This window comes from Thermobia domestica, chromosome 16 (genome assembly GCF_964235325.1).
Source record: "Thermobia domestica chromosome 16, izTheDome1.hap1.1, whole genome shotgun sequence".
NCBI classification, from domain to species: domain Eukaryota; kingdom Metazoa; phylum Arthropoda; class Insecta; order Zygentoma; family Lepismatidae; genus Thermobia; species Thermobia domestica.
In genome coordinates this window covers 67524730-67552180 of record NC_137469.1, presented here as the reverse complement: position 1 = coordinate 67552180, position 27451 = coordinate 67524730, and the positions used below count along the sequence as shown (strand labels likewise).

Below are 27451 nucleotides of genomic sequence, written 5' to 3'. Positions count from 1 at the left end.
GATATTTACATGAAAGATATCTCGCTCAAGAGAGTCTGAGATCTTTATAAAAAATCTAAATGTATTAAAGAATTGGCTGAATAGACGAGATGGTTTCCGCTCATCGTCTTCTACGGACAAGAAAATCCCAGACATTTAGACAAATACAGAAAAGTGGGTTTACAAGTTGTTTGCGTTTCCATATACTGGCTGCTTTGAATGTGAACAAGAAGAAAAGATAGAATGAATGGAGAACAGTGTTCCACAAAAGAAACTTACGAAAATTCGCTACTCGTGATCTTTATAACAATTTCTTACGTAATGCATTTCTAGAGATTATGCTAGGTGAAAAAGGTGTTGTTCAATCAAATGGATCTTAACTTGGATCTTGTAAAAATCTCCATGCTCTGAAAGAATCGTTCATGTTGAATTATTATGCAAAAGAAAACAGAGTAAAATATATTCCAACAATTTTCTAGAACACGTATGTTTTGGTTAATTGTTAGGTTTCTGAAGTATGCAATACCTAAGAATCAGAATTTATTTCAGAAAATTTTGTCTTGGGGAGAGGCAAAATCAAGATGTGAGAGGGATGCACCGGGATTTTGACTGGTGACACAGTTTACTGAACATCCACACCATAGCTACACACGTATTTGTTCTTTGTCCTGAGTAACTAACTGATCAACGCCCAAGCCAAATCGTTTAAGCTAACAACTTGAGAGGACACTACATAGAATTTGTGACGTAAGGTGCCACTAAGGAAGGAATTTTCAAAATTCGAATGGAAGGGGCAAAAATAGGAGTGGCAATTATTATATTAAAATGTCCATATCTACGAATCTCTGAAGTTAGATACTTAAATTTTGGTATACGGATTTCTCATTTTAAATAATAAGGTACATATTTAAGCATCTTTTGATATTTGACCAAGGTGGGATAAAAACGGAGTGAAAAGGAAAAAGAAGTGGGGATTACAATCATAGTAAGAGTCCGTAAGTCGGAATCACTTAACTTTAGACACATAAAATTTGGTATTTGAGTTTTTTTTATTTAAAATAATTTAACGTGGGTTTAAGTGTTTTGTGATTTGTGTCCTAGGAGGAAAGAAAAGAGGTCGTAGGGATGCACACGAGACGAGTCGAGACAGGACTTTTCTGACAAAATTCGAGTCGAGACACGGATCTTCCAATAGAGAAATATACATTTTTCGAGTCGAAACATCACTTTTACAGCACATTTTCGAGACGAGACAGCCAGAAGTCTTGTCTCGTGCGCCTCCCTAGAGGTCAGAAGAGAAAGAAATGCAGGAATTGTAATTATTTTAAGATATCCATATCTCGGAATTCTTTAAGTTTAGAGATATGAAATTTGGTGTTTGGACCCTTCATTTTCATCTTTTTTTTATATTTGTCCTAGGAGAAAAGAAAAGAGGTGGCATGGATTTACTGTCCTAAAAGTAGGTTTCCCCTCTGCCCTTATCCTATCTACCACTTTTAGTTTTTATATTGGACCCGAATTTCCATAGAGTAAAAACGGTAATGGAAGCAAGAAATCTCCCCTTTAAAAAATATTGATTCAGAGCCCTAAGAATTATGTTCTATATATCACTTCCACTTAGTACAAGGGTGTATCCAAAAGTTCCAGGACAACGCTCATAACATGAAAACCGCTTGCAGTTCACGAATTTCCCGCTAGAATGTATTGCGGTGCTGTCTTGTGAACCAGTGTGCCGAGTACCGTGGTTTGAAGTGGAAACGTTTGAATGTTGCACGTGTTTTCGTGTGTGTGTTGCATTAGCCGTCTGCGATTTTTCTTATCTCGGCAGTATGGCGGAAGTTGAAGGACAAAGGGTGTGCATCTTATTCTGTGTGACATTGGGTAAAACGTCGTTACAGGCGATGAGAGCATTGTTTATGCTTACGACCCAGAAACTAAACTGCAGTCTTCTCAATGGAAGAGTCCTGGGTCTCTAAGACCCAAAAAAGCACGCATGGAAAGAAGCAAACTGAAGACAATGCTAATTTGTTTCTTTGAACAAGAAGGAATCGTACACCGGGAATTTGTCCCTCATGGAAGCACGGTCAATGCAGACTTCTACTGTGATGTCCTAAGAAGGTTGCGTGAAAATGTGCGTCGCAAATGGCCACAGAAATGGCATAAAGGTAACCTCATTCTCCACCACGACAATGCACCTGCACATCGGTCCTTTAAAGTGGCGCAGTTTTTAGCTAAGAACAACATGACAGTGGTTCCCCATCCCCCATACTCACCTGATCTGGCCCTCTGTGACTTTTTTTATTTTCCCCAAGCTGAAGCTTCGGATGAAGGGGCGAAGATTCGACACCATTCCAGAAATTCAAGAAGAATCGCAGCGGGTACTTGACACTATTCCAAAAAAGGACTTCCAGAAATGTTTCCAAGCATGGCAGAAACGCTGGGACCGCTGTATTAATGCAAAAGGGGAGTACTTTGAAGGTAATGGAGGAATTTAACTTCAAAGGTAAGAAACTTTCATTTTACAGATTTAGTCCTGGAACTTTTGGATACACCTTTGTATAGTCTGGGCAAGTTTTATAGTGATAAAAAAACTAACTTGTTTTGATATAGTCTTTCCTGCGGAAACATTTACTAAAGGAGTCTCTATTACCTCTTATATCTAGACGGAAATAAACTAAGCATTTATATCTTCCATTAGTGATTCGTTGTCCGCGGAAGCAGCGGTTGCATTATTAAAGGTATGTGCGTACGCTCCAGTGTTTCCCTCCTCCAGCGTCCTTGAGTGTTATCCAAATAATATTCAGGAAATAGGGCTACGAACAACAAAGTCTCTTCAAGCTCTATTTGTATGTTTATTGATTTAAGTACATTATTTCATATTGACTTAATATATAGGCTATTTCCATTTTTTAAAAAATGAACAACCTCTGCACATTTATACACTATTTATATACAAAACTTTTCAACCTATTATTGAAAAAAAGATAAATACAATACACTAGCAGAATACCTGTTCTTTGCACGGGAAGAATGCGTTTCATTTTGAACTTAAAAGAACTGAATTTGGATTTTAAAAGCATTGGAAGTGTCACTGTTTCTTGTCAGAGATTCTGAAAACTATGAATTCAGCACTAATATCGGTCATGACCCTCTCCAAATGCGCGCTGTATTTGAATTTAAACGGCATCTAAAGTGTCACTGTTCATCTCAGCAGCCCCGAAAACTATGGATTCGACACTAATATCGGTTATTCTCGATCAATTTTAAATATCTTATCCTGTTATGTATATATTATTGCGAGGAAAATTAAAGTCAATTGTCGTGAGTAAAGCAAAACTAACCAAAAAATAACATTCTTGCGAATTTTAATTTTTCACCCCCCAATTGTAAATAACTGGTGTTTGCAAGGCAATTTTTAATTTTTTTACATTACATAAAATATAAAAAGTATAACAAAACAAATAACAAAGATTTTACGCTCCAGTATGCATCAAATGACATGAAGGTACCACTACATAATTTGAAATTTATGCAGTATAATATATGATTGGTGCTACAAGCACTATATATGGATCAATAGATAAGCAATCGATATGAACGAAACACCAGGTAAGGGATGGATATATTTTTCAAAGTAATATTTTCCTTAAAGGATTTTCTATTACCCCTTCCACCAAATTGGGGCCGGTACAGGAGGCTCAGGTAATTGTGAAGATCCTTAAGTCTATGAGGCTTAGGTGGGCAAGTCATGTAGCTAGAACTGAAGAAAGTAGGAACGCTTTCAAAATTTCAACTGGGAACCGAATATTAAAAAAAAAAAAAAAAAAAAATTAGGAAGACTTAGGCATACGTATATGGGATGTCAATATTAAAACGGATCTCGCAGAAATAGGAATAAAAAGTAGAAATTGGATTTACACGTCAGTTGGTTAATGACGTAAATCAATGGGAAGTTTTGATGGGCAGGATGGGCACATCCTTCATACACAGAGGTTGAAGTGTAAAAATATGTTTTATATTATGTCTTTTGCTGTGTTTTACTTGGTCTATGAGAGTTTATATTAACTTTGCAGAGAAAAGAGAAATTATTAACACTCAAAAACTAATGAATAGTAACTAGTGATGAGCAAATGACCGGGATGGTCTTGGTCTTGGTCTTGGTCTTGGTCTTGGTCTTGGTCTTGGTCTTGGTCTTGCACATCCAGTCTTGGTCTTGGTCTTGCATTCGAATCCTTGGTCTTGGTCTTGCACACCCAGTCTTGGTCTTGCATACAAGAGTCTTGCAAGTATTGCATTTTAGAAATCTTAAGCCTTTCATAGGTAAATTTTACTATGGATATAAGGGATAATAAACTCTACAATGCGCCAATAGTAACGGAAATACAATGTATGTTTCTAAATGTAATATAGTTTAACTTCGTTTAAGCATGATGATAGTGTACAACATAGGTGATGACCTTTCCTTTTTTTTAATGGCTACCCACGCTTCACTACTTATATGCCTAAATCACAACATTTCGTAATCTGCTTAATTTTTTAAAACAGATCCAACACTCCACTGGTTCCCAAACTGGGGAGGCTACCCCTGAGACGCATGAAAGAAAATCAAGACGGCACAGATTATTGAAATACCATGAATTGCAAAAATCTAAAGGCGTCAGATTTTTCTTTTCAACCACGATTAGCTAATCCTTGTATTAAACAAACTTCCAATTAAACACTGAGATTTTGTTTTACTGATTCCAATATGTATTCTTTAGGGCATAAACATGGACATTACGCAAAAGCGATTTAAAAAATTGCAGGCTTTTGAAATGTGGGCATGGAGAAAAAAGGAGAGATTAGCTGTGTTGAACGTAAAACGAATGAGAGGGTGTTAGAAATATTACCAGTAGGGGAAAAAAGAAGAATTTTAGATATTGTTAAGAGGAGGAAGAGGAACTGGTTAGGATATGGCTAAGGAGGAACTGTATTATGAGGGACGTGGTAGAGGGTATTGTGGAAGGAAAGAGAGGGAGGGAGCGAAGGAGACTGTAGTTGAAGGAAGATATTAAAACAGAAAATTGCTACGTCAAGACGAAGAGACTAGCTGAGGACCACCGAATGTCGAACCTTCTCAGGTGCAGCAAGTAACTGCCAATAATGGCAGAATAGCTATGATGAAGATGATGATATGTTTAGCAATATTGACCAAAAAAAGAGAGAGAAAATTTAAATAAAAATTATTATAATCAAACCTCTTAATATTTTAGAATAATTTGAGTGAAAACTGAAAGTGACTCAACTGTCTATGTCTTGTATAAACTCAATTTATATGAATACTTTCGACCTGTATTAGAAATACAAAAGTGCTAAATTTGCATTTAAACGGAATATGAAGTATCACTGTTCACCTTAGCGACGCCGAAAACTACGGATTCGACACTAATATTTGATCATTTTTGATCACTATTATGTATCTCCCTCTGCCTCAAGTTACGAGGTTGAATTTGGTCGTAAACGGTATCGAAGGGTCAGTATTCAACTCTGCAACCTCGAAACCTATGATTTCGACACTAATATTCGTCATTTACGATCCTTTTTATATCTCTTCCCTTCCCTCTACCAAGCTACGGGGCTGAATTTGAATTTAAACAGCTTCGAAAGTGTCACTGTTTAGCTCAGCGACCCCCAAAAGTATAGATTCCATTGTAATATCGGTCATTTTCGATCATTTTCGATCATATTTAAATATCTTTCCCCTCCCCCTCCCCTAAACTGGATCGTCAAAGTGATATGACAGAAACCATCTCAGGTCCGATCCTCATCTGCGTTGAAAATGAGATCAAGTTCGGTCGGGTGGTTCAAGAGTTATAAAATTTTATTTATTTTTATACATTTTCCATCCCCTTCCCCTCCCCTAAGTTCTACCGTCAAAGTGATTTGATAAAAACCACCACAAGTCCGAACCTCATCTATGTTGAAAATTTGATTGAGATCGATCGGCTGGATCAAGAGTGATGAAGTCACAATAACAGTCTCTTATATTTTTACATATACCTCCCTCCCCCCCTCCCCTACTTTGCACCATCAAAGTAAAATTATAAAAATCGCTTCCAGGCTTGAACTTAATCTATGTTGAACATTTGATTAAGATCGGTCGGGTGTTTCAAAACTTCAAGCGTACCTCCTCCTCCCCTACGCTCTACCACCAAATTATCAAACTCAAAAAAAAAAAAAAAGAAAAAAAAGAAAAGAAAAAAAACTTTCCAGGACCGAACCTCATACATGTTAAAAATTTGATTAAGATCGGTTCAAGAGTTATTAAATCACAAACTTAGTCATTTTTATTGTTATTTATATTGATTTTTGTACATTTCCCCCGTCCTTCTCCCTTACGTTGCTCCGTCAAAGTGAACTGACAAATAACATTCCAGGCTTGAACCTCATCTATGTTAAAAAAAAAAAAAAATCAAGATTGGTCGTTTGGTTCAATAGTTATTAAGTTTTATTTGTTATTTTATAACTCCCCCTTCTTCCCTTCCCTAAGCTTTGCCGTCAAAGTGAAATGATGAAAACACTCCCAGGCCCATACCTCATCTGTTGAAAATTTGATCGAGATCGGTCGGGTGGTTCAAGAGATTAGTATTCACAAAAATAAGTAACTTTCAATTTTATAATATAGATTTATTGTAGTATAATGTTATATCGCTCAATCCTCGATGTGCCGTATTCCTAAGGAGGCTAAAAGTTATATTAATAACCAGTTATTCAACGTACAAGCATCCGTCTATGAAATCAAACTTGTGGTCACTTGTCAATGTCTTGAAAATGTTATTTTGATATTAATTTTATGAGCACACATTAAACATTTACAACGGATGCTTGAGTCTCGGAGCCAAGGCCATACCCCTGTAGTCGACACCTATGGTGTACGGTAATACCGATGTTTAATACTACATTTCTCTTTAGTTTTGGAAGAAGAACACCACTAATATGCTTTGAAATGAAATTAAGTATCTAGTTTAACATCCCACGGTTATGCATCAAGGCTAAGGGAGACGGTAATGATGAGAAATGACTGAAATGGTGGAAAAAATGAAATGAAATCTTTGAGTTTTACGTCCCACGGTTATGCCGGTTAGGCTAAGGAGACGGTGATTATGAGAAATAAATGAAATGCTGGAATGAAGAAAGTGGGAGGAAACGGGAGAACCCCGAGAAAACCAACGAGCACGGTGTTTGTCAACCACAAATTCCACACGGCGCGAGCTGGGATCGAATCAGGGACCCCAAGCGCCGGAGGTGAACGCTCTACCACTTTTATTTAAAAAAAAATCCTGACTTATTTTCTACTGCAACCACTTTTCAGGACTACTAGACACGATGACAGGGACACGAACACAGAAACATCGAGGACAGTTAAAATTCCACCCTTGCTACTACAGAGGGTCTCGAACCCCCAATGGGCTTTACCTCGCGATCATCAGCCTAACGCCTCAGACCGCTCGGCTACACCCACCGGCAACCACTGAGCCACCGCACCCCTGAAATGGTGGAATGAAGAAAGTAGGAGGAAACAGAAAAACACCGAGAAAATCCATGCACACAGTGTTTGTCCACCAAAAAAGCTCACATGGCGCAAGATGACACCTGTGTGGTTTGAAAACGAGCAATATCTACAGAAAACGCGAACAACCAATTCAGAAAACGACATACTGTAGCTATATGCCTAAGGGGCAGATCGACTCACACGGATTGCATAAACCACTGAGAACACATTCACTCCAGCAACATTTTAAAGGAAGCCAAGAAATCCATCTCCTTCTTTTTTTACATTCTATATAAACAAAATTCAAGTAGTGTCGGTACTTGTGCAAGACTCTTGCGCAAGAATCTTGGTCTTGGTCTTGGTCTTGGTCTTGGTCTTGCATCGGGATTCCTGGTCTTGGTCTTGGTCTTGCATGCAAGACTCTTGCAAAAACTGCAAGACCAAGACTCTTGCGCTCATCACTAATAGTAACATAACAATTGAATTCAAATCAGTTTCTTTTCAACTGGAAGGTTATAACTTTTTCTTCTGTTGAGATCTTTAGAAAACCATGACATATGTTTAGACAATATGCTTTCGTTTTTACACTGTTTTTATTTTTAGCTTACTTTTCTATTCGTTAGAATCAATTAGGGCAAGTAAAAATTTCACGCACTTCTATACTAACTAGAAATCTGAAGTTTTGAACAATACTTCAACCCAATGGTAATAGTACAATATGTTCAAGTAATTTTCGCTGTACGTACTTAATCAAATTAATTTTCTTGAAATAATTTTCAAGTGCCTGATAGTTATACAACTCACATGGCAAGAAACTGTGGTTGGTTGCAGAATGCTCAGCGTTCTGTTTACTTCCTTTCAACAAATTGGAGACATTTTTTTCTTTTCGTAAAAAGAGGAAATAGAATATTGGCTTCTGCAATGCAATTAAAAATACTGAATAAATGTAGAAGGTAAAATAATAATAATAAATATGTGGATACAGATTTTTAAAGCGAAAACAATGCTTTTACAAAATACCCTATAAAAGAAAATAATTGTTTCCTGTGTAGTTCAGTGTTATCACCTTACTAACAGAAGTTTGTCTTTTCAAAAAATGCACTGAAAACGAAAGATATAATTGTTTTGTGAGGTAAAATAAGGAAATGAAGTGACTAACTTGTAAGACTAAAAACATCAGGTACAATCGCATGTTCAAATAATATTCCTATTACCTACCATCATAGGTTCATAACTGTGAATACTTGGTAAGTACTTTATGCAAAGAATGAGACTCATTGATTATAACAGGTAACAGAAAACTAGAAGAACTTTTGCCCTTAACCTTAGAAAGAGCTATCAATGCTTTTAGTCATAGTTTCACTTATTTATTTAGCTCCCCTCTCTCCAGTCTCGCATACAAAATCAGCCTGTTTAGTGTACTTTTCTAAACTTTTGTAAATAAGGCGATAACACTGATTTACGCCCCCAAAACAATTATTATCTCCTTTCAAGTGCATTTGATGAAAGCATAAGGCGAAACTACGCTTGTTATGGTTACTCAAATTCGCCTTAGTCATGTTAGTACATCTGTCAGTCCGTTATTTCACACGATAACTCTTGAACAAAAGCGAGTTTTTAAATATTAATTATTGCAATAGACAGCTAGAATGATTAACTAATTCGTTAATTTTATCAATCCGTTAACATCTTAACGGGCAACGGTGACTATAACGGTAGATATCCATATTTCACATCTTATACATGGAAATACGAGTATCTACTTATTTTACTGACGTTGTATAACTTTCTTTTAACGTTAACCGATTTTAGTTATACATAAAAAAATATTGACTAAGATAAAGCCTCACATAGTTGCCATATGAGAGGATATACATAATACTGACCGTTTCAACTACTAGCATAGATTCAGGCCCGTAGCTTGCCCCAAAATGTAGGAGGTTCCAGTAGAGCTTAGGGGAACCCGATCCAACCATATTATGGTTCATTTGCAAGCCTACCATGAACATTTTAGGGAGGAGGTCCCTTCGTGGACCTCGTGGATACGCGCCTGCATAAATTCATAAATGTGCGTTTTGGATGATCCTTTTTACTGTCTTTAGGCGGGCACGATGGCTCAGTCAGTAGTGAAGCGCTTCCCTCTGGTGTGTGGGGTTATTGGTTCGATCCCCGTCAAGTAAGTTTGTGATGGACAACATTTCCGTTTCCCAGAATTATCATTAAACTAATTCTTCCATCATCATTCTCTTGCTTAAATCATCGTCTTCCTTAGTCTAAAGGGTATAATCGTGGGACGTTAAACTGAAATGTTTCATTTCATTTTTTCTTTACTGCCTTTATCAAGATTTATTATTGTTTCAATTTGAGAATACACTACAAAAGAACCCTAGTCTCCTATTATCAATCTTCATAAGAGAGTATTCTCTGACCTCTGGCATTTAATTCGCTAAATTCCTTGACTAAGATAAAAAAAAAAAATGAATTCAGGAAAGGCAGTTCTAGGAATTTGTTGAAAGCAGTCATTGACTTTATGAGTCTCTTTCGTTTCTTCCTCATAGCTGAGCTTCCGCTGTTCTTTTTACACTGTAGTGAGTCGGATACCAAAAGCAGTCTAATTCTTTTCACAGTATTGTATAGCAGGAGACAAAGAGAATGAGATATAAATGATGGCGGTCAACAAGAACACTGATATGAAGCAAAAACACGCACAAATATCAGCAGAGCATTTGTTAATATATATACAATCGTATATATTAAAATAATATTTTGATTCAAAAGGGCATGCCACTTAGGAGTAAGGTCAATAACTTCAGAATGTTTACAGTTTCTACAAAATAAAGACGACGTTATATTCTTGAAGAGATAGAAATATCTTAACGAAATTGCAAGAGATCAGTATCATATCCTTAAAGAATATATATATATATATATATATATATATATATATATATATATATATATATATGTGTGTGTGTGTGTGTGTGTGTGTGTGTCATCAGATTTTCGCCTACAAAGTAGACATCTAGAACCACCAAATTTTGTGCAACCAATATATTTTACAAATCCCAACTGTAAAATATATTGGCTGTATCAACTTCAAAAGCACAACAATAAACTTGCAAATAAAAGTAGTTTCATTTGACATCATCTACGCGTATCTCTTCTTCAAGTTTGGAGCAAACTCATACGAACACCTTGTATACATGTCACTATTGTAACATTTTTGTAGATATTTTAAATGAACACTTTTCAGCTGTATTTTTCTCCACAATATTCTGGCTGTTTACAGGTAAAAATGTTGAAAACAGAAACATAGTTTGTGGATACTTCTTTCCTTATTGTTACAATTAACTACGGATACTAAATATTCAATTTCAAGTATTCTGATTTCCTTATTTCAAGTACGACACAAAAACGTTTTAATTTGCGTGTAACCCTAATTTTTACTGTAATAGTTCACAATCGTCCTAATTGATGTCTCTATCTGCGTTGCCTATCTGACCCCAATAAATAGCACTAGCTTGCAGGAAATGGTAACTTACGCATTGAACTGTACCTTAAAAGCTCCTTTGTTTCAATTTAGTTATTTGAAGAATGATTTAAACTTACAATGATCAATGAATCGAGGCTTTGTTGGCGGGGGGAGGGGAGAGATCAACTAGTGATATAAATCAAGTAATAATAATTTTGTTACTACTTTTAGCTGCAGTGGGATAATATATAGCAAGATAGAGGGGGAGGAGAAAATTAATAAACATCCAATCGTATCTAAAGGGGAAAATTAAAAGAGCGAAAAACATTCTCATATAATTCGAAATACGTATTTGCTATAGGGAATTACTAAATTAATTAATCTGTGAAACCTTTTCACTTTAGCACAAATATTCTAGTCATATTTGTTGATAAATAACATGTTACAAACTTGTGTTGAGTTTCCTCCATTTAAGTTAAAATGCAAATTAACACTTTCACTCATGCAGCGTAAAGCATTTTGCTCCGTCGTTAAGGATTGTGAGATTAATCAAAACGACATGAAATAACATATTTCGTTTATCATGCACGTACGTGCGAAAGAGTTAAAAAAAAAAAAAAAAAAGCTGATTCTTAGTGTAGAAAATCCAGAGACATTTTCAGGATTTTTTATCACTATAAGGTTTTCTGTACCAGATTATTGCCAGACTATCTACAGGTTTGCTGCTTAGTCAAGACAAATTTGTACAGTCAAGACAAATAGATGGAAATCGTGTATGTGCTCCAGACGCGTACCCACGAGGAGTCCACCGGGTTCGCTCCCCCAAAAAACTTCCTAACTCAACATACACTTGTATACTTTCTCAACAAAACTATACTTGTTTAACAGAAAAATGATTAATGTAACATGAAAATATGACCTTACATTTCATTTGAACTCTTTCTTATATAAAAACAATCTAGTTCTATCTTTTTTTTCTGAAAATGTAGGTGGAAGTAATTTACAATTTCTTATCTTTTCGGGTGCAAAATAATGTCCGTTCAGTAAATACTATATAAACGTATTGCTTTGTAGTATTGAATCCCCCAAAGCTTTGATCTCTCCCAACAAAAATTTCTGGGTGCGCGCATGATGTGCTCCGTCGACACGTGCAGAATACAAATAATCGTGGTTATGTTCTTGTTTTAAGTTGAGTTTGAGTTTGATGTCTCTTTCAGTAGCAAGGCTATACGAGACGTAGACCTACTGATTAACGTGAAATCCGAACCACATGAGCTCCCGCCGGGAATCGAACCAGGGTCCTCCACGCCAAAGGCGCGTACGCTAACCGCTTAGCAACGGAGGAGCTCGGTTATGTTCTTGATAAACATTATATAGTTGTGTTCCATTCTTGTGTACGATCCAGATTTTCTTTCTGGCTCGAAATAAACATGCGGGCGAAAGAATTCAGTACATAACAACATTCAAAAAATCTGAACGGAAGGAACGTACAAAGATAAGAATACGTACGCAACATCTAGACTGACCTGGCTCCAATGCGGTACTGTCCGTTTACTGTAGCTTGGCGCTGTGTTTTGTCACAAAACCTGGCTAGCGAATCTTAGCAGTCCTTCCCCTTCTTTCTTCTTATCGCAGTGGTAACAGTGGCATTAACTCATCAACTTTAGCACTAGTAGGGTTTGGTATTTGCAAGTTGTGTAAATTTCGAAACAGTTTACTTCTTCTCTAATCAGGGACCGTAATTTGTGTGGGGCAGGGGACGGGCAACTTCCCCCCAGGGAGGTTCCCCGCCGTTCGAAGGGGCCCATTTTGAGACAACATTTTCTTAATCCATATACGATACGAAGATGAAATTATAAATGAAGCATCAGTTTCACTATATTACATAAAGCAGCGCACAAAAGGTAAATAAAACAAAAGTGAGTCGTGGGCCCACTTCAGTAAAAAAAACATGTACTATTAGGGGCTCTAGAAATAACATTTATTCGTATGGTTTTGAGATTTGTCAATATTGTCCCCTTAATTAATTTGTCATGAATGGAAGGGGCCCAGGGGCGTAAGTAACGGCCCCGCAAACCTTGCCGTGAAGGAGGGCCACAGGCTCCGGTGGACATAAATAGTAAGAGAAAGATAGAAAGAGGAGGGCCTTAGAATGAGAAAAAACTTTTTCTAGGAGGCTCAAATACACGTATTAATGCTTGCCCCCCCGAAAAAAATCTAAGTTACGGCGCTGTCTCTAATGTGAATTTATTGGTACAGTTCTGCTAATAATTAACTATATCAGGTTGGTCTCTTTAAACCTTGGGTCATGGAGAGAAACAATCTTACAGAAGGGTAGTATTCAGATTTTAAGAAGGTGGGGAAAAGAGAGCGAGGATGAGAAAGATAAGAAAGAAAGAAATAGAATGAAAGAAACACTTCTACATTTACTTCATAATGGATTTAAACACATATAAACAAAAAAGGGATATCGGAACCCACCACCACAATATTTGTGGAAGTTTTGGCAACATTCTGGCGTAATATATTTCCCGCCAATTCTGGGGCCTCAGTGTTTGGCCCAATTCTGGCCTTACAGCAGTGGCGGATCAGAAGACGATCGGGGCCCTCCGGAGAGAAAACTTTCTTATTTTATATATTTAAATAAAACCCATCCCAGAGTTTGGAGCTCTTAAATGTAGCTCTAAGTAGCAGTACTAAAACCCATCGTTCCCCCAGAAGTCCGCCCTGAATCCGCCCCTGCCATACAGAAGCTATCGTCTAGGTATTCACCTCGTGGAACTGAGGAAAACCTTAATAAGGAATACCGGCCAGAGCTGGGTTCATGCCCATGCTCGATCTACCTATTTTAATGCCTTTTTTGTGTGTTGGACAGTGTCTGGTAAGGGCACCCAAACAGGGTAAATGCGTACTGCTTTAAAATATTTACATGTTAAAAATCGCTTTATACTGTACTTGGAACACGTAATTCAATGTGTATTATATTCTTCTTACAGCAGCATGCTTTATTTCCTAATACTTTAAGTCTATGGTTGTTAGTATTTATAATTATTGCATCATACTAATCCTTCTCAAAGCTCGTTCAATTAGTATGAAATTCTAGACTTGGCAGCTTGCAACATTGCAAACCTTCACCAACAGGCAATAATGTGGCGAGAATATTTCCACCTATACTCGCATCGAAATTCCCAGCCTCTGTTTACAATCAGTACAAGATATTTCTGTCGCCTTATCATGAAGACAACGCTGTCCAGCGAACCTATCGGTCTTCGCGATCTCTGTTTATTGTTTACAATACAAACTGCATGCTTCCAATATTGCCAGGCGTACAAGGTTTTCGCTAGTGATGCGCACGAGACAAGATTTGAGGCTGTCTCGTCTCGAAAATGTGCTGTAAAAGTGGTCTCGACTCGGAAAGTGTATATTTCTCTATTGGAAGAGCTGTGTCTCGACTCGAATTTTGTCCGGAAAATTCTGTCTCGACTCGTCTCGTGCGCATCCCTAGTTTTCGCACACTTCCGAACAAGAACACTTGTACAAAATTGAGTGTGCATTATATGTACGATTGTATTACATAATAACTAACTCGATTTGTCATAACGTTAATATTTCAGTCATCCCAAAAGCAGCAATTTATGTAGTAATAATAATTGTTCTATGACTGTGCAGAAGTAGGTACATTCGGTTCGGCGATTCATATGCCTGGCAACCATGAATTAACCATGTAGGGGTGAGAAACAAGGTGTTGACGCTCGCACTACAATTGTTGTTTGTAAACAATTTTCCATCCTAGAGTGAACGGACAATACGACCTTTTTGCTTGTCTAGTAGCTGTCACGTGTGCCGTTAGTGCACGTGGTCCTGGGTTCGGAAGATCAGAAAAAAGTTTCATATAATTCACTTTCATTAATCATCTACTTCTTTTACTCTGACATGATCATGGTACATTAAACTAATATATATATATATATATATTCGAACGCAGAACAAAAAATCTACATCACAACACTGCTTTCGTCCTGCTGCCATGGGAGGAGCAACGCTGGGAAAGCCGCCAAAATTTACGGATTTTTCTTCTAAATACGCTTGATTTTTCTCTTCGTGTGTTTGCTGCGCATGATTCTAAGTTTATTATTTATGAAGAGATAACTATGATAAATGATACTGGGTGATGTGCACACGGAAATGCAAGAAGTATTTTAGTTTCATCAGGAGTGTGTAGAAAATGGATTTAACACGTACTTTAATTATACTTATTAGTATATTTTACAATGATTTTGATACAGTGCATTAGATATCCTTGTATATAAAAACATATAGAAACTTGTTCTCGCTATAAAATTTATTTAGCTCATTGGAAAAGATCTTGTTATTGTGTTACTCATGTTTTATTCTTGTGTTGAATCGTGATTTTGGGTTATTGGTTACTATGGGTTGTGAAATACTGAAAGCAATATGTTGGGAAACAGATGCAAAAAAAAAAAAAAAAAGTTATTAACGAGCTTATATCGTTTCCCTGTTGCACTTTCCCCGTAAAATGTCAAATATTGCATTAATTTTCATTTTCTAAAAATTTCAAGCGGAAGAGGAAAAGACAATTAATTGTATAAACAAAATATAAAAGCTACAGTGTCACACTCATGGGACAAAGGGGACCCAATCCTCCATAAGAACTAAAGAAATAGAGATGACAAAAAATAATTATACGAATATTAAAATAAGACAACAATCAAGATGTCTCCAAATGTATGTCTGTAATTCTTTACACCAATATCTTTAAAAGATAGTGTGAGGTTATAACTTTAAGTGTGGCTGCATTGCAGTAAATAGAACTGTCTTACAATTCAAATGGCTTTTCTAAACAATCATATTGGGTGTAATTGTGTAAACTACACACGTGTTTTGTTTAATTTGACACGTTCATTCATGCATAATAATAATAATGACAACATTGACAGGAAATAAAGGCAGTTAGCTGATTGATTTTCCGACATTTTATGTTGAAAACGCAATGTCATTTATTTTATTTAAGGTTCATGTCACTGATTAATTGACTCGCTAACACTCGTAAATTACTTACGATTGGCATATGTGTATGTTCGGGTCAACGATCAAATACTCATACTAATAAAGCATAACATAACAAAACGTGTTCTTTTCATGTCCGACAAAGCAGGACTTAATTTAAATAATTAATCATTTTCATTATTGAATATAATTAAGTTTCGTTTTTTAAAAGATTCGTTTCATCATTTATTTCATTTGATAATAGAGTAAGCCATCCGAATCATTCTCATTTGATATAGTAAATTCATTTTGATGAATACTAATATGAGTATTTTTAAAATTAATATCTGTTGTTAAATACTTGAATGTCTTTGCTTCTACAAATGTGCTAATTTCTTGTTTAGCTGTATATCTTTCTTTTTTTTTTTATTTCTACCAGACGTAAGAGAATATCGGGCCGATTTAGAGAGTGAGACAAGACGTAATTCTTATGTATTTTGTACATGGATTCATTTACAGAATGAAACCAAACACTATTTTGGAACTTAAAAAATAATTTATTGTTAAATTTAATGAAGAAAGCATTAGTTGTTTTTGGTTGAAAACAGACAAAGAGAAAGGAAACATTGTTTTATCTCATAATGTACGCGTTTTCCCATTTTTAGACTTCCAAACCAGAGATGGGTAGCAAGTTTACTCATTTTTGCCCTTAAGAGAGCCAATTTCACCCTCATTTTGGTAAACGAGGGTGAAGATGAGTGAGTTCGAGCGTGACGGAGTCGATTCAGGGTGAGTGTGACTGTGGTCGAGTTGGTTGAGTGTGAGGGTGAGTAAATGTGAGGGAATCGATTGAGGGTGAGGGTGAGTGAGGGCGAGTGTGAGGGAATCGATTGAGAGTGGTGTGAGTGTGGGCGAGTTGGTTGCGTGTGAGGTCAAATAAGTGTGAGTGAGTTAATTGAGAATGAGGGCAATAATAATATTTGAGTGCAAGAGCGAGTGAGTCGATTGAGGTTGAGTGTGAGTGTGAGGAAATTGATTGAAGGTGAATATAGTGAGGGTTAGGATAATTCCCATTTCTGTTCCAAACTATGCAGTGCGTAAGTATTGGAAGTATTGCCAAACGGCTATTACCGTCCATCTGTCTGTTTCTCAACAGGTATAAGAGAAAAAGCAGTAAAAGTTTGTGAAGGTATCAAATCAGGGTAAAAATAGGTTCATCTTATCTGTTACCATTTTTAAATCTGTAATTAATAGGAATTATTCATTTCTGGTTTCAACATTGATTGCAAAGAACAAAACCGGTAATACCAGCGACAAAAAGTTTTTTTTACAACCAATTCAGCGTCTGAACAAAATAAGATCTTCATCCACAACTCTCTACTGAAACCGGAAGTGGTAGAAATTTACTACTTCTTCCGGTTTCAATATTACTCTCTATAGTGCAAGAACTATAAGAGATAGTGTCAAGCTGTTTCTTGGAATTGATTCAGTATCCCAAGAATAAATTCCATCTAATGCGTAAACCTATATTCAAACCAGAAATGGTAGAAATTAACCAGCTCTGGTTTCAACGTTGATTGCATATCACAAAAACAGTAATAGATAGCTACAAGCGTTTTTAAATTGATTTGGATTTTCACCTGTATCTAACCCACTAAAACCGGAACCACTGATTTCTATGGTTGGAGCGAAAAGGATAACAGATAAGCAGTTTTCTGCAATCGATTAAGCGTACGAAAAATATATTCCATTTCATCTTCAACTGTATTCTTCTGGTGCAATCGGAAGTTGTATAAATACTACCACTTCCGGTTTGAATATTAATCTTCATACAGCAAGAACGGTAACAGATAGCAATGTAAATGGCTTTTAAATACGATTTCGTCGTCCCAGGAATAAATTCCATCTTTGTTATTACAATTTGAAATTATAAATCTACCCATCCAATGTCATTATTAAATTCGCATAATTTAACAGTCTACCGCTGTTTTACAATGTAAAACGAAACTCACTTGTTTTTCTGGAAGTACCATCCCTACGGAGAGCTGATGTGGAATAGTCAACAATATATGTGCCTATCAACCAGGCGGTCCTGATTCGATTCGTAGTGGTGATTTTATTCTCTTGTTCTACTTTTGTTCTAGTCTGTTTGAGTGGCTCGCCCATTCTTTATAAAACGGACACCTGAGAGACTTGAGGGTGGGAGACAAATGCAGTTGAAATCACGATGCTACTTAAAACTCTCACATCACTTCTGAATGCCGCTCTTTGCCACTGTAATTTCGAATCATGTCTACAAAAATTATTTTATTTTTCTCAAAAAATAAAGAATCTGCATTTTATTGACAGCGAGCATCTATGTATGAATATAAGAAACAGCTATGTAATAAAATGTAATAAAATATGGTATGTTACAGCTATGTAACAAAATCTCAACTCCTCCTTTAGTATCTAAATCTTACTGTTAAACAGAAAGCAATGTGGAAACAAGCTCATCCTGGAAACTAATTCTTAAGTATTTCGCGCATTGAGAGTCATTGGGGTAGAAGAAAATAAATGGCCATTAAATTATATCAATACTAATATAAGTGTCCGTTCAGAGCACAGAAAGAATAATATGTAATAAATATAAAACCGGAAATTTAGATATTGTAGAAATTGTTCCCTTTTCTTCTTTAAGATTCGGATTTTTTTTTTTTTTTTTTTTTTTTTGAAAATGCTGCATCATGTACTTTTAATGAATATATTATATATCAAAAAACATACATCCAACTTAAACAAACAAATTGAGTATTTATTGATTAAAGAAAGAGAAATTTGAATCATTTTGAAGTTTCTCCTTTTTTTTCGTTTTTAGAAGCGGAATTCCTGGAAAACGTTAAAACGTGTATTGTATTACTTTTAATTATGAGTTTATACACCGAATTTCACACTTCTACCTTAAGCGAATCTTGTGATTGTGGACTTCTAGAATAAAGAAAGAATAATTTAGATATTATAGTAATGATTTACTTTCCACTCTTAGAAGCGGAGTTTATTTAGAAACACTGAAACACTTATTTTATTGCTTTTAATTAAGATTTTATTTGTCGAATTTCATGCCTGCAACTTAAATGTATCCTTGCATTCAAAATTTAAAGAATAAAGAAAGTAAACAAAAAAAAAAATGAATATAAAAATGATCCCCTTAGCAACGAAATTTTTGAGACCCTGAAACATATTCCATTACTTTTAGCAGAGCCTATATATCGCATTTCACATCTCCATTTTAACCAAATTATATATCTGACATGTTCTAAATATAGAACAATAAATTTGAATATTATAGAAACAATACCCTTTCCCCCTAAGGGGTGAATTTTTTTAAAATACTGAAACATTTTTTAATTTTTTTAATGAAGGGCCTATAATTCGAGTTTCAATTTTCTAAATTTAGGAATTCGTGAGATATTCGATTCTTGGAAGAAAATTTTTATACCCCTAAAGCCTCTTTAAGATACATATTTCAGTAAATCTTTCTTATTATGTCTCTTGATTTCATGACAATAAGAGTATTCCGTCCAATTTTTACGTTTCTACCTATAGTATGCCTTGGACGATGATATGTCAGTCACTTCTAATATTTTTATATAATTCAGGGTGGGCAAATAAAAGTGGCCCGGAGAACTGAGATCCCCGGTACAAAAGAAACACAGCAAAGGAAAGGAAATAGTTCGCTAACGTGCTTATAGCAGATGTTGAAAATGACCACCATTCATCTCTTGAATGACCACATGAATGAAAATGACCACAATTTCAGGTGTCCGGGAACGTTTGTGAGTGTGTTTTGCCTTGTTCAAAACATATGCTATCTGACGCTATTTTCTGACTAATAGTTGCATTGCACTTTTTGCTGACACTCTGACACCATGAAATTCATGAGCAAACAACTCAGCACACTCTTTCCACGAATTTGTTTTCACACAATTTGCCACAGCGAACATCCCCTGCTACACTGTGAGTACCATCTTTACCTATGAACTGCTCAACTCACACTAACCCAGCCCGCACTAAGATCGGAACTGTTAGTGTGCGTATACGTGGTGTGGTCCCATGCATACGTTCACATCCAATCATACCTACTCGTCCGGGCCACTTTTATTTGTCTCACCCTGTAGTATAGATTATGAGCTTTAAATATATTATGGATAATGCTATTTATTATCATTTTATTCAAATTTGGTAGAAAACCATATTTATAAATTGTCAAAATATAAGACGAGAAGATAAAATCGGTTGTTTGTAAATACAAGTTGTTTAATAACGAAATTAAAATTTTGTAACCCTATTTATTTTCAGTGGCTTGAAGGACCTTTACGTTTAAATTAATTCTCTTCCAATTTCTAAATGCATCTAATACGTATTCATATTTAGAATACTTCAGAAGGAAATTTTCAGTTTTGTGAATGGAGAAATTGTGATAATATTTTTTGCTACGAAGGAAAGAGTTCTGCAGATGAACGAGTTTTAAATAAGAAATAAAGGAACGTCCCGCTGAGTAAAAGAGGGAGTCGTCATTGCTTGTGACAGGTTTAAGTGAACACGTCTATTTTTTAAAACAAACAGAAACGGTTTGTTTGAGAAACTAATATAAAAGAGACAGAAGCAATTAACTAATGCTAATTAGTTATTAATATACAGGATAATTCAATAAAAGATAAATTGTATTTTATTCAGATGTAAATTATACACACGTACTTCGCACATTTGATGCTATATTTTTATGCTATTACTTTTTAATGCACTTTTCCCTTCGTTCTTGAAACTTCTATATTCCAAGAAGAAGAAAAAATTGTTTAGTTTCTGAGCCGAAAATGCGCCTTCTCCAACACTGTACAAGCACACATTCCATCTACAGGATGGCCCATTTTAACCTTTCCACGGAAATATCTCGAAAGCGGTTGAACATAAATGAACTCAACAAAAACTCAAATAGGAGATACCATGGGGCAAATAGAATGGTGATGTCACGGTGCTCCCCAGGCCCTTCTTCAAGGGGGCGCGGGGCCCAACTACAAAATTTTAAATGGAAACATGGGACGAGTGACACCTTTTTCGATAGATCTTTAAAAACTATAAAGCGATGTGGCAAAAGAACGTCCAGTACCAATAATATGAAAACGTTTGAAGATAGTAACGGATTAAACTCCTATAGGAAATCACAGAGGGTATTTATCATTCCTCCAACGGAGAAAAAGATTATTAAAGTATAAGTGACAATGCTAAAAAGGAAATCTAATTATCAGAACATTATCTTTCCGAGGTGTCCTCCCATCTTGCCTAATCCCATCTCGCCTAACGATTTATCAGCCGCTGATATCTCCAAGATAATCTCCGTCACTCTAGGTGAAATGGGAGTTCCCATCTTGCCTAAGATGCAAGAAGGGAATTTCTGCTCTAAAGAGGGAATTCCTGTACTAGTATTAACCACCAACACTAAGAAATTGTGAAATCATACGCACATTTCAGTAAAGAAATAATCTATGTATTAATTAATCTTTCTACATAAGAAAATCAATAATCTAGTTTCAGTATGTTTCAATGAATATTTGCAATATCTGTTAACTACAATATGAATATATAATAAGCACTATACAACAAGAAAGCACATTAATTCACCAAATCGCCTTCCCCCTGTGCTTTCTTGTTGTGTAGTGTTTATTATATATTTATATTCTAGTTGACAGAGATTCCCAATATTTTATTAATTTATTTAGTCTTATTTTACATGGTGAAACTAAGGCTAATCATGTCTTGTCTACCACTTGACCACGCAATCATCATAATTAATATGACAATACGAAGTATTTATAAAATAATAATTGAAATAACGAACATTGAAATCACAACAAAAATTACATTCACAATCACACACACATATATATGTCACATTCACACATAGATTATTACAAATAAACATATAATACAAAGTATTTTCAGATATATTTAGGGAAGAAGGAATTTTGGGTTATATGATAAAAAATAAAGTGTTTTCTAATTTTGGTTTAAAAAACTTGGACAGTTAAAAAAGTTATTGAGTATTTTAAATGACTTGATAATGTGCGTCACGAAGATTGAACCGGAGTTATGTGCTAAATCACATTAGTTTCCTCTATTGAACTTTCAATATCTGCATGAATTACAAAAAATTGGGAAGAAAGTTCGTTGTAGCTCTTAAATGTCTGTTAATAAAGAAGGTCGTGCTGGCGTGCAAAATGAAACTATTCAGGGGCTCTTATTCGTTGTGGCTGCTACTCGAAACGAAACCTTTAGATTCCACATCCAGCTCTGCTCAAAAACAAACAAAAATTCACAGAAATAGTATACCAGCTATTGAACCTGTACGGAAATGGGAATTCTTATCTCGCTTTTAAATCATGACATTTCATTGCATCTGGCACTTGTACCCAACTGGGAAGGATTTTGACATGTACGAAAATGGGAACGTACTTAAGTGGGAAGACACCATTTTTTGTTGTTCTTAACAGTATGTATAAAAACATATGCTTATCAGAACAAAATTCAAAATAATATTTAAAAATACTTTTCTGTATTAGATTCTAATTATATTTATCTCTTCCAATTATCTTCGCGACCTCCACGAAAGTTTCTTGCAATTCCTAGGTTGATAAACTCAGGCCTAGAGAGACCCATGGATGGTCTGCTCAACCGACTTCTTGAATAGATTGATTGACTGAGATTGTCGTATGTTGGGTGGAAGATCATTCCATGCACGGACAGTGGATGCAAAGAATGATTTCTAGTAATATTTAGAGGAGTGTAGGAGAAGTGAAAAGAGTTTATTTACACCTGATCTTGTATCGTGATCGTGATGAGCATTTAATGGTTGCAATCGTTGAAATAAGTAAGAGGCTTGTTAAAAGCGCAAAATCTTAGAGAAGTGTGAGTCGATGCAGATAACGTCTATCGGAAAGTTTCATTAGTCCCAGGTGTTTGATCGTTTAAGATTATAAGCAAACCGTATACAGGCGTTCTGGATACGTTATAAACAGTTCTTCATTTAAGTCTGATAGAGCTACATCATAATATTCGAGGTGAGGAAATATTAGAAATTTTACAAGGAGTGAGTTTGTGTCAATGATTAGAATTTTCTTTAGTCTGGTGAGTGAATGAAAAGACCAGAACGCTTTCTTGCGCACAACGTTGAACGGGGTTTCCACTCAAAATATGGATCAATTGTTATCCCGAGATTTGTGATGGTTTCAGAAAATGTAATAATTGTTCCATGTATCTGTACTGCAGACATATTCGAACGGCGAATATTGATTGAAACATCTGGTTAAAATGATTCCTTCTTTAATGGAGAAATTCCCTCTACAGAAATTCCATCTTTAGTGCAGAAATTCCCTTCTTACATCTTAGGCAAGATGGGAGTAGGCAAGATGGGAACTCCCATCTTGCCTAAAATGGCGGGCATTCTTATCTTGGAGATATCAGCGGCTGATAAATCGTTAGGCGAGATGGGATTAGGCAAGATGGGATGGAATCTCTTTCCGATCTCCCTCCGTAAGTGGATGAAGCGGGAATGAATGGTAAAATTTCAAATGAGAATACCACTTTTACTTGCAATAGGTATGGTTTGTTTGAAACACTTGGGTGTACAAGTGACTGCTACTGCAATGAACCAATATTGTGCAGACGACTTTTGAGCAAAACCAACGTTTGTACACATTGTTCTAAAATTGCATTGTTCGACAAAATGGTTTCGCATTTCAGTTGATTCATTTTTGCACAAATCAATGCCTGCAATTAAAATGGAAGGTACCGTTTAACAAGAATTTTACCTACTTTTTTCCATTACAGACATCTATCTCTTATAAAATCACATTTCAGATAATTTTGTTGTTCAGATACCATTTCCAAAAACTAAGGTTCTCATTTGCGATTTTACCGTTCCTTCCCTCCCGCTTCACCCACTTACGGAGGACGTTGGAACAATGATTTTCTGGAATTATATTTCCTCCTTTATATTATGGCACTTTTACTTTAATCATCTTCTCTTCTGTTGCAACATTGTCGAGCCGTGGAATGATAAACAGCCTCTGTGATTTCTTGTAGGAGTTTTATTCTGTTCATCCGTTATTATCTTCAACCGTTTTCATATTAGTGGTACTGGACGTTTTATTTCATACAGGCACCATGTCTTAGCGGTCATTTTGAAAACGGAGACCCATATGAACAATCTTTTGTCACAACGCTGTTTAGTGTTTAGTGTATGAAGATCTATCGAACAAAGTATCACTCGACCAATATTTTCGTTTAAAAATTTCTAAGTTTGGCCTGGGCCCCCATGAAATGAGGCCCTGGAGAGCACCACTACAATATCATTCGATTTGCCTTATGGCTTTCCTATTTGAGTTTTTGTTTGGTTGATTTATGTTCAACCGTTCTCATATTAGTGGTAGTGGAATTTATCTGATACAGGTAATGTATCTTGGCGGCCATTTTGAATACGGTGACCAATATGAAAAATCATTTGCCACATCGCTTTTTACTTTTTAAAGATCTATCGCACGAGGTGTCACTCGCCCCATGTTTTCATTTACAAAGTTTAAAGTTGGGCCCAGGGCCCCTTTGAAGAGCGGCCCTGGGGGCACCACAATATCTCCATTCTGTATTTGCCGCATGGTATTTCCTATTTTAGTTTTTGTTCAATTCATTTATGTTCAACCGTTTTCGAAATATTTCGGTGGAAAGATTAAAATGGGCCACCCTGTATATTTCTCACGATTTTCTTGATAGTGTTTACCTTGTAACATTTATATTACTAACTTCAACTATTCTGGATAGTTACTTACATATTTGCCTCAAGTTCGTCAAAATAGGATTAGTGAACTGCTTAAGACGTAATTTACTCCATGAATGTTAAATAATAACTCACAGGATAAAAAAGATATTAAACCTATGTATTTTCGAATATTTTTCAACATTTGACTTATATTTTTCACAAAATGTCTTCTTTATAAATTGAATTTACATCCATTCATAATGACTTCCTTACGTATTATATCCACAGATCACATAGATCACAGATCACATATATATCTTAACTGCATAGCAAAATCTGTCTGGCCACAAAACTTAACAACGAAGATGCACAGGTTTGGTCATAAAAGAATATGATATTTTCGGTACCAGACCACTGTCTACAACATCATTTACATATTTATACAGATTATCGTTACAGCCTACTGACATTTTACTTTCACTCTCAACTTGCATTATGTTGCTAGACCAATCGTTTGACACGTTGAATTATATGTGCGGAGGTGGTGCATTTCTACATTCATATCCTACCTAAAAAAAAAAAAAAAAAAAAACTGACATCAAAAGTCATATTTCAAGGTTATACGTAACGTAAAACTGCGGACTTAGCGTCGAATAAAACGGGCATTAAAACCCGAAGGTACCATCCAAACATTATTAAAATTATGCAACATGAATTCACAACACCTGTACTTCACATGACTATAGTTACTCAGAAACAGTTTTTTTTTCAATAGGAACTCAGATACTCTTTCCGAAATAAAATGTTACTTTCGTGACATATTTTCGAGACGAGCCAGTTTAAGTCTTGTCTCGTAGACAACTCTTCAAATTATGAAGGCGAAGGCAAATCTTAACAAGATTATGGTCCCTGCTAATAATGTAACTCTCAGCTTGCATGTGAACTTCCAGTTTATATGTAGTGTAGGCACTGGAAATGCTTATTTGAAATGCAATTGTCGCAGCTCCTGTTCAGGTTTATATCTGATAGTAGTCGTCGGCGTTGGGCAGTTAATGTTTGTTCTCGATGGAAAAAACTTCTTCTTTGACGTTAACTCAATGCAGTCGATCTTAATTATACTGATATGTCGCACTATGCTTGGTGCTTGGTGAAGTCGTCTATGACTGGTGGAAAATTGGAGATATTGGTTGTGCTTTGTTCTGCAGATGTAAGCTAGACCCCCATCTTGGAAATGTCCTATGAAGACACTACTTGACTCTTTTGACAAAATGGTTATTATGTGTGATCTTCCAGTAATTATATCATGATTTCTAGTATATTGGTGAACTTGGTCATTAAATCCTTACCTGTTTTAAGCTTCGGTAACTGTGTTTCTAGAGAATTACACAAAGGGTAGTCATAAATATTCAAACATCACAGCCCAAACAGCAAGCGCATATATACGCGACTAGATCAAACCAGCTCAAGAGGTGGCGTGGCAAGGGGCAATTTAACATGGATGCCGTCACTCCGTCAGTATATTCAGTCAGTTTTTAGTAGTAGAGACGATGTGTGCTCAACAATATCTGAGTTCGAACTTGGACATAATGCTACGATAACAACCCAAAATACTTGACATACGAAAGGAGAAGGTGCAGTAAACCACAGAATAACAATTCATTGATTCCAAACATTTCGAGTTGTTGTATTAGCCAAGGTTCGATTGTCCCAGGGAACATATTTTGAGGTCATACGACATGCCACGGAGCAAAATCCATCTACCAACACAAGACAGTTGTAAAAGCAACTCGTCATGTCGGAATCCACTGTAATATGTCACCTTCACCAACTCGGGAAAATCATCACGAGCTTCTGCATTATACACATGTAGTTGACTCGAGTTCAGGCCCAGAGGAGAGCGAATGTATGCCGACAATTGCTGCAAAATCCACGTGATGTGCGTTTCCTCGTAACAGTTTGTCACATGTAACGAAAAGTAGGTGTTTTCTTGAAATCCGAATGTGCAAAAACGTTGATTAAGCAAGGGCCAACTTTCAAAACCTGTCATCAAACAATTGTCGTTCCGAACAGAAAGTCATGCTCTGTGCCTGATGGAGCTACTAGGACATAAACCATTTCGAGTTCATTCGTAACGGCAGTACTTTCAATGTCTGTCTTTATTCCGAGTAATTGAAGCGGATGTATGTTGTGCTATGCCAGAAATTTCGTGTATTAGTGAACCACAATTGCGCCGTGCTGCAACAGGATAACGCAAAATTATTCTAGGCTCGATAAACTCAACGGAGATTCAGGAACGTGATAGCATCAAAGGCAAGCCACAGCCGGTATATAGACCTGACCTTACTCTTTCGGAATACCGCCTGTTTTGGTCCGTGTCGTTCTTCCTGAAATCCAGATGATTCACGTTACAGCAGGATGTGGAAACAGCATTAACTGACTTCTTTCTGTTTACTGTTGATGTTTCAAATCGGATAGGGACAGTTGGGAAATACGAATTGTCTTATTTTACATATACGATATCTACACACAATTTCATTCGCTTCGATCCACTCCTTTCTGCACTTCTAAGATTATATTGACTCTTTTCGGTGGAGGTCTTGGCGCCAACACTGTTTCTCCGCACAAACTAAAAACACATATTTGTTTATTTTTTGCGTATTGTCCCTTCACAAAG

At 36.0% G+C, this 27451-nt stretch overlaps 1 protein-coding gene across 1 annotated transcript in view; it reads right to left on the bottom strand.

Moving 5' to 3' along the window:
• The window catches only part of LOC145672492 (atrial natriuretic peptide receptor 1), a 177352-nt gene that overhangs the window by 96762 nt on the left and 53139 nt on the right, over positions 1 to 27451 (bottom strand). The window lies entirely within an intron of this gene.